Below are 9,705 nucleotides of genomic sequence, written 5' to 3'. Positions count from 1 at the left end.
TTTAGATGTGGCCCTTTGGGGACATCAGGGGCCACAATAATTGAGGTTCCCTATACCTTATAAGCTGACAACCATCAGTACAACAGCCAGGCAAATGGCTTTTTTATTTTTTTCTAAGGACAGCTTAGCATTGGCTTCTTCCGTGTTTCTCGCCTCCCTTTAAATCCCCCCCAAATGGCGTGCCTCCCCCCCCCCCCCCCCCGGCTGGCTGGCCCCGGTGGATGCAGCGTTTTCATTCTGGGCGTGTGGCAATTAATACAAAGCCTATCTCCGGCGCTCTCCCTCTCCCTTCTCACACACAGGACTCATCTACACGCACACTCTGACATCACTCAGTACAAAAGGGTGGAGTGAGCCTCCACTGAAATCTCTTCTGTCTGAAGGGAAGGGAAATTCTGTAGCAGACAAGCAGAGAAAGCAGCAGGACCGAGCCAGCTGAGTCACACAGGCGCACGGCGAGCCGATCCAACGCCCCTCTGGACATCCTCGGAGAGCCGGGAGAAAGCCCCCACCGCTCGGCTGAAGCCCGAAGAAGACAACTTGCCACCTTCCTCTGAGATACCAGCGGACTTTTTCCCCCCTTGGACTCAAGCAGGAGGACACGGTAAGAAAGATGCACGTCTTCTACTGAAAAGATGGTCAGAATTGGGCACGGAGGGTTGGGAGTGGCCGCAGGAAGCGATGCCGGCGGCACCGGCGAAGGCAAAAAAAAAACATCCCTCGCCTTTACATGCCCTGAACATCTGGGGCTTGTCAACAGAGGGCAAGTTTAACCCATGTGAACTTGTGGAGGCGCTCAGTCAACTTTGCTTGGGGGCAGCTCTAGAGAAACACTTGGGAACTCTTGGAAATTGGGGCTGGTCCCGGTGTAGTAGGTGGTTTTTGGTCAATTCGGACCGGTTGCTCTTAGAGGAATAAGGCAACGGTCAGACGTGGTGGATCAGGATGAGGATACGATCAGTCGACATTGCTTGGGGGGGCAGCTCTAGAGAAACACTTTGGAACTCTTGAAAATTGGGGCTGGTCCCAGGGGGTGTAGTAGGCAGTTTTGGTCAATTCGGACCGGTTGCTCTTAGAGGAATAACGCAATGGTCGGACGTGGTGGATCGGGAGACAGATGTACTCGGTCAACATTGCTTGGAGACAGCTCTAGATAAGTAGTTGGGAACGCTTGGAAATTGGGGCTGGTCCCGGGAATAGTAGGCGGTTTTGGTCGATTTGGACCGGTTGCACTTAGAGGAATAAGGCAACGGTCGGACGTGGAGGATCAGGATGCGGATGCGCTCAGTCGACTTTGCTTGGAGGCAGCTCTAGATAAATATTTGAGAATTCTCGGAAATTCAGGCTGGTACCGGTGTGGTAGGCGGTTTTGGTAAATTTTGGACTGGTTGCTCTGGAGGAATAAGGCAACGGTCGGATGTGGTGGGTCAAGATGTGGTTGGGCTCAGTCAACTTTGCTTTAAGGCAGATCTAGATAAATAGTTGGGAGGGGGGGGTTGGGCTGGTCCTGGTGTAGGAGGCAATTTTTGGTAAATCTGGACCGGTTCCAGTCGGAAGTGTTGGGTCAGGTGCCTGTGTAGGTGTTATCTGCAATTGTTATCAATATGGACTGGCTCCGTGTTATCGGAGAAAGCTTTATGTTAAATTGGACCAGGTCACATGTACGATTGGACCGGGTCCACCATCCTGGTGTAGTAGGCTGTTCTGACAAATTTGGGCTGATTTCTTTAGAGGAATAGGCAACAGTTGGATGGGATGGGTCAGTATGCGGATGCACTAAATCAGTGTTGCTTGGGGAGGCTCTGGCTAAATAGCTGGGAATACTCAGGAATTTTGGCAAGTTCTGCTGTAGTAGATGGTTTTGGTAAGTTCAACCAGTTGGGTCAGATGCCTATGCTGGTCCCATCAGAAATTGTCATAAATTTGGACCGGCTCCATGTTCTGTGAGAAGCTTCCTATCAAGTTTTTACCTGGTTGCTCATATGATTGAACCACCATACCAGTGTAGTAGGCTGTTCTGCCAAATCTGGACCAGTTCTTTTAGGGGAATAGGCAACGGGCGGATATGTGGGTCAGGTATGGAATTTTGGAACATTTACCAGTGATTGTTATAGGTTTGGGTCGACTCCAGAGACATTTTCTTTTAAATTTGATTAGGTCACTCGTACAGTTGGACCCAGTCCACCATCCCATTGTAGGAGGCTGTCCTGGTAAAGTCAGACCGGTTTCCCTAGAAAAATAGGAAATGGGCAGGCATGTGGGTCAGGTCCCAGTTCTGGTGATATCTGCAATTTTGATAAATTTGGACCAGCTTCCAGCTCTTGGGGATCTTTCCCATTAAATTTTATTAGATCACTGGTACGGTTGGGCCGGTTCCACCCTCCCAGTGCGTTAAGCTATTCTGCTAAACCTGGACTCCTAGAGAAATAGGCAACAGTTGGACGTGATGGGCCAGACGCCTGTCCTTGTTTTATCGGCTATTACTATAAAATTTGGACCGGTTCCTGATGAGCATTAGATGGTAAATTTGATTGAGTCATCGGTACGGTTGGACCTGTTCACCAAGAGGCACCAGTTTGGGCCGATTTCTTACCCTGGTGTTGAAACCAACTAATGTAAACTATATCCCGCCCCCCCCCCCCTTTCACCATGTAGTTGACAGATCTCTTAAATATAGAGAAATAGAATCTTAGAAAAAGATTTCGGTCTCCACCAACCCCTTGATTTTTTTCAGATGGGTGTCACCAAATGGCAGAAGATCGGCAAGATCCGGTGACTTGCTCTGTAGAAGGAACTTTTTTTTGTAAGGGCTTGGCCGGATTTTTTACTGATTATTAACAGACCGCGGCTCGCCGATCAGCTCCGCACTAATGAATTCCCGAGCGTCTGCAAGTGCAAAGCTTTTCCGTAGGGCACCGTTCCCCTCCCCGGCCGTATCACGCCCCGGGGCTCTGGTGATGGTGACGGCCTCCCGTTAGCCAGAAGTCACGTTCTGAAGTTTGGGCGTGTTGTTTGGGGAGGAAGGATACGGGGGGGGCAGCTTGACAAGCCTACTTCCCAAGTGTGGGAAGGGGTTTTCCGGGATGCCACCCTGTGCCAGGACCAAAACCCGGGGCGGGACAGATACGGCCCGCGTGGGGCCTCATTAGATAAAGACCTCATACAGGACTCAATGTTGGTTAAGAACCCCCCCCCCCCCGGAAATTGAGCCACCAAAGATCAGGCAGTGCCGGGGTTAACTCTCAGGCTGTTATTTGCACTGTAGCCGATATGGGGGGAAAAAAATAACATAGGCGCCCTAGACGATTGGCTCCTTTTAACAAAAGCGCAGTCCTCAGCAGCCAATCGGAAAGCAGCTTTGAGACCTGGTTACATTGCGACGGGAGCTACGCCCGTTACATTATTGATCGCTATGTGTTTAAGTATTGCTAGTGTCATGATCTCAGTAATAGAATGCACTCCGGGCGGCGGGCGGCGGGCAACCAACGTATGTTATCAGTTTAACATGTTTCAGGCACTGGGGGGGGGGGGGGCGCTGATGGGGCAGTGCTGAGGCATGCAGCTGAAGGAGAGGACAGGGAGGTCGTCCACAGGGCTGCAAACTGCGGATTGTGGGGTGTCTCTCTGGATACATTGTGCAATGGGGGGGGTACAATCAGGGATAATTTAACATGTTTCAGGCACTGGGGGCTGATGGGGTAGTGAGGAAGCATGCACCTGGAGGAGAGGACAGGGAGGCCACCTACAGAGCTGCAAACCGTGAATGGTGGTGTACATTGTGCAGTGTGTGTGTGTGTGTGTGTGTGTGGGGGGGGGGGGCGTGAATCACAAGACTAGCTAAACAGCATCAAAGATAATTTACCATGTTTCAGGCACTGGGGGCCGATGGGGTAGTGCTGCGGTATGTAGCTGGAGGTGAGGATAGGGAGGTCGTCCACAGAGCTGCAAGCTGTGAATGGTGGTGTACATTGTGCAGTGGGGTAAGTGTGAATCACAAGACTAGCTGAACAGAATCAAAGATAATTTAACATGTTTCAGGCACTGGGGGCAGTGCTGAGGTATGCAGCTGGAGGAGAGGGCAGGGAGGCCACCCACAGAGCTGCAAGCTGTGAATGGTGCTGTACATTGTGCAGTGTGTGTGTGTGGGGGGGGGGGTGAATCACAAGACTAGCTGAACAGAATCAAGCATAATTTAACATGTTTCAGGCACTGGGGGCCGATGAGGTAGTGCTGGGGTATGCAGCTGGAGGAGAGGACAGGGAGGCCAATCACAGAGCTGCAACCTGTGGATGGTGGTGACTCTGCAGGAAGCATCATGTGTTCCACCCACTGTGGGACTACAACTCCCAGCATGCCCTGTCCTTTTATACCATTGTTAAGAGATGAGTCCACATGGACACCTATCTTGTTTTTTTTGGGTGACTCCAGAGGGCTTCATCACCCACTGCGCCCCCCCTCCCCCCCCCCCTCTACCTACCACCTTGGAGTCTCACTTCTCCCGCTGCATTCTCTGTAATGTCACACCAATGAAATAGCAGCCCCTATAGCTGGGAGCAGAGCTGAGAATTCTGACACAGAGCCTGAAATAAACATGCTGGTGGGTCGGCCACCCTCAGGATATTTGTTTGTTCGTTGTTTGTGATACGGATGATGTTGGCGACCGGAGGCTGCATTGTTATGTGTGGTGGGAATTTTTCTGCCTATTCATTATTCCCCTCCCCTAAGGAAGCCCCAGCCTTCCGGGTCAAGTGCCAGTCACGTGAGGCCGGGGGCTCATTCAACAGTAAACAGGCCGGACCTGGGACACGATCGAATTCCTATTATATCATACTATATATAACATTAATTTATTTTATTTATTTAAATTTAATTTATTATTTAATTAAAATTATTCAATTGTTTTTTTTAGTCTTGTCAATTAATTAATTAAATTCTATTAGATCGCATTAATTAATTCATTTCTATTCATTCATCTTATTTAATTAATTTTGTTAGTTTCATTAATTAATTCATTTCAATTAAATCACATTATTTAATTCATTAATCTAAATTATTTTATTGATTCTCTTAGTTTCATTAATTCATTAATTTCTATTAGATCACATCAATTAATTATTTTTCATTTTTTTTTTTTTTTATTCTGTTAGTGTCATAAATAAATTAATTTCTATTAAGTCACATCAATTAATACATTTTAATTAATTTTAATTGTTTAATTGATTTTGTTAGCTTAATTAATTTCCATTAGATCACATTAATTCATTCATTCATTTAAATTATTTAACTAATTATTTTTGTTTAAATAATTAATTAACCAATTTCTATTAGATCACAATAATTAATTTATTTATATTAGATCACATTAATTCATTCATTCATTTAAATTATTTAACTGATTCTGTTAGTTTAAATAATTAATTAACTAATTTCTATTAGATCCCAATAATTAATTGATTTCTATTAGATCACATTAATTCATTCATTTAAATTATTTATTTAATTAATTTTTTTCATGAATTCATTTATTTCTATTAGATCCAATTAATTAATACATTTCTATTAGATCACATGAATTAATTAATCTAAATTATTTATTAAATTTTGTTAGTTTCATCAATTAATTATTTTCTATTAGATCACAATAATTAATTAATTTCAATTATTTAATTGGTTTTGTGAGTTTCATTAATTCATTTATTTATATTAGATCACATTAATTAAGGCTCGAAATTATTTTTTTGGTTCTGTTAGTTTCATTAATTGATTCATTTCTATTAGATCACTTTAATTAATTCATTTAAAGGATTTTATTGATTCTGTTCATTTAATTAATTAATTTCTATTACATTTTAATGCTAAAATGCACCAAAAACACGTTAAGCGCGTGTAAATGATCCCCGTAATAAAGTGTTTATTAGATATATACATGAATGTGATTGGCTGATTGGCTAATCTTATCAATAGGAGGTAAATATTTTAATACAAAATTAATATATAATATATATACATGTTCTACGTTGGGGTGGCCATTATTATACATGGTGGCTCTGCTCCTCACTATACAGACTGTATATATATTATACGCGTTTCACGTTGGGGCGCCCATTATTATATATAGTGGCTCTGCTCCTCACTATACAGACTGTATATATAATATACGCATTTCACGTTGGGGCAGCCATTATTATATATGGTGGCTCTGCTCCTCACTATACAGACCGTATATATAATACACGCGTTTCACGTTGGGGTGGCTATTATTATATATAGTGGCTCTGCTCCTCACTATACAGACCGTATATATAATACACGCGTTTCACGTTGGGGTGGCTATTATTATATATAGTGGCTCTGCTCCTCACTATACAGACCGTATATATAATATACGCGTTTCACGTTGGGGTGGCTATTATTATATATAGTGGCTCTGCTCCTCCCTACAGACTGTATATATAATATACGCGTTTAACGTTGGGGTGGCCATTACTATATGTGGTAGCTCTGCTCCTCCCTACAGGCTATATATATAATATACGCGTTTCAAGTTGGGGGTGGCCATTATTACATATGGCGGCTCTGCTCCTCACTACGTAGTGCTGCACAATGATCAGTCGATCTTTCTAAGTCTCCCAGACATGGATTGCCTTACTGCAGTCTCTAATGATGTGAAACAGCCACAGTGTTTCAACCAATCACTGTGTGACCCCGCCCAGACATCACATGACTTGGGAGCTTCAGTTTCTTATTAGTGGCAAGTGATGATCATGTGACGGAGGATCGTCATGTGATTTGATCATGTGCAATTTGTAAATTGTAGTAATAAATCGGCTTCAAAGGGCCACGTCTGATCTGTAAAAATCACATTTGATCTAGAAAATTGAACCATCATATGGGGGCTTATTAGATCCCTCCAGGACCCCAGTGGTGGGATGTCCCCATTATCATAACCAGTGACCACCAACAGCTGTGACCAGTCCAGCATTGAATGATGGCGCCCCCCCCCCCCCCCCCGTTATTGGATTTTTTATAAAATATATATATATATATATATATATATATATATTAAAAATAATATAAATAATTCTTATATATTCTAATATAATTATGTATTAAAATAATATTACTAATTATTATAATATAATCATATATATCAATATTTTAATAATTCGGGAGTCCGGCTGTGAGAGTGAAACCTTCACTGTGGGCTGCCTTATACCGTATAGAAAGTCTGCTCCTATAGAGGCATTGCCTTTATTTTGTAGCTTCTGTGTGCGTCCCGATGCCTTGGGATTGGATTTACCTTTGCTGGGCCCTGAGCACAGAAGGCCATCAAATCCAGTAACCAATGGCGTGTCACCTCCCGGGACAATGAATGAATGTCGCTATACAGGAGGATAAAAAGGCATTACTGAAAAGCACAGAAGGCAACTTAGCTGCAAAGAGGATTGGTTTATGCCCAACTCCATAATAATAATAATAGTAATAATATCATCATTATAATTATACTATTATTTTGTTATTATTATTATTTGACTATTTTTTTATTATTATTATATTACTATTATTATTATTTTTGATATTACTATATTGTGTTATTACTATGTTTTATTATTATTATTATTATCATTATCACTATCATTTTTATGTTATTTTTATTATTATTTTTATTAATTATTATTATTATAATTTTTTTATTTAATTTTTTATTATTATGTTCTTTTTATATTACTGTATTGTATTTTTACTATATTTTATTATTATATTATTATTATGATATTATCATTTTTATATTTTTTTTAATTAATGTTATTATTATTATTATCATTATAACTATCATTTTTATGTTATTTTTATTATTATTTTTATTTATTATTATTATTATTATTATTATTATTATTATATATATTTTTTTAATTATGTTTATTTTTTTATATTACTGTATTGTATTATTACTATATTTTGATATTATTATTATTTTTATTATTATATTATCATTTTTATATATTTTTAATTAAAATTATTATTATTATCATTATAACTATCATTTTTATGTTATTTTTATTATTATTCTTATTTATTATTATTCTTATTTATTATTAATATTATTATTATTATTATTATATTTTTTTATTTAATTTTTAATTATTATTCTTTTTTATATTACTGTATTGTATTATTACTGTATTTTATTAATATTATTATTATTATGATTGTTATTATTATTAATAATAATAATAATAATATTATTATCATATTATAATTTTTATATTTTTTAATTATTATTAGTATTATCATTATCACTATCATTTTTATGTTATTATTATTTTTATTAATTATTATTATATATATAGATTTTTTTTTATTATTATGTTTATTTTTTTATATTACTCTATTGTATTATTACTATATTTTATTATTATTTTTATTATTATATTATAATTTTTTTTATATATTTTTAATTAATATTATTATTATTTTTTGTAACATTACTATATTTTATTATTATTAACATTATTATTATTATACAGGATTTATATAGCGCCAACAGTTTGCGCCGCACTTTACAACATGAGGGTAGACAGTACAGGTACAATACAATTCCATACAGGAGGACTCAGAGGGCCCCGCTCATTAGAGCTTACAATCTATGTTATTTTTATTATCATTTTTATATTTTTTTGTCAGTGCCCCCATTGCAGTGATTTGCCCCCCCCCCCCCCCCAACTAGACAAAGACCGCAATAAAAACCTGCCCAAAAAGGGGGTCTAACCCCCTTCTATGGCTGGAGCTGGGCTTTAATTTAAAGCACTTCTGAAAGCGGAAGACTACTTAAAATTGATGGTGGGGTGGATGAAGGCGGCGGAGGTTCCCAGCAGATCCCCCATGGATCCGGCCTCACGCTGCCATTTTCCAGATGTTTTTTATCTTGGATCTTCTCTATGAGTATAACATCTGTTTCCTCCGACTCTCCTATAATCTGCAGCCCCAGACAGCCCCGGCCGACATTCCTGCCTACTTCTTAAAGGGGAACCACCCGGGGTGGGGAGATGGGAGCCGCCATTGCTATTTGGCTGTTGGAAGGTGCAACCCCCGTCATCCCCATCCTGGATAGTGAGCCACTGATCGGAGGAAGCATGCGGACAGTGAAGATGGAATCGTCTACTCCTTTTCCGACTCAGGGATATAATAATAATAATAACAATAATATATATTATAAAAAAAAAAATTAAGAAAATAATAATAATTAAAAAAAAAAAAATAATATATATATATATATATATATATATATATATATATATATATATATTTTTTTTTTTTTAATTACTATTATTTTCTTAATTTTTTTTTTAGTATGATACATTTAATAGATGCCCTAAAGGGTAATAGTATCAAAACTGTCATTTCTGACTTGATCTATAACTGACTGTTATTTGGTTATTATTAAATATTACAAAAAATAAAATAAATAATAATAATAACAGACACAACAGATTATTATTAATATTATTATTGCTGTTTTTGTTATTATTTTAAGTAATAGTAGTCTATTACTAAAAATAATAACAAAAACAGCAATAATAATATTAATAATAATCTGTTATGTCTGTTATTATTTTTATTTATTTTATTTTTTAAAATATTTAATACTAACCAAATAACAGTCAGTTATAGATCAAGTCAGAAATGACAGTTTTGATATTATTA

At 38.5% G+C, this 9,705-nt stretch overlaps 1 protein-coding gene across 1 annotated transcript in view; it reads left to right on the top strand.

Annotated features, from left to right (window-relative positions):
* Positions 1–218: 218 nt before the first annotated feature.
* The window catches only part of PEA15 (proliferation and apoptosis adaptor protein 15), a 104,216-nt gene continuing 94,729 nt past the window's right edge, over positions 219–9,705 (top strand). Inside the window, exon 1 of the mRNA XM_073609546.1 lies at positions 219–604. The gene's annotated coding sequence lies outside the window, so the exon portion shown is untranslated. The remainder of the gene's footprint in view (positions 605–9,705) is intronic.

Source organism: Aquarana catesbeiana, linkage group LG13 (genome assembly GCF_042186555.1).
Source record: "Aquarana catesbeiana isolate 2022-GZ linkage group LG13, ASM4218655v1, whole genome shotgun sequence".
NCBI lineage: Eukaryota > Metazoa > Chordata > Amphibia > Anura > Ranidae > Aquarana > Aquarana catesbeiana.
This window is presented reverse-complemented; position numbering and strand designations above follow the sequence as displayed.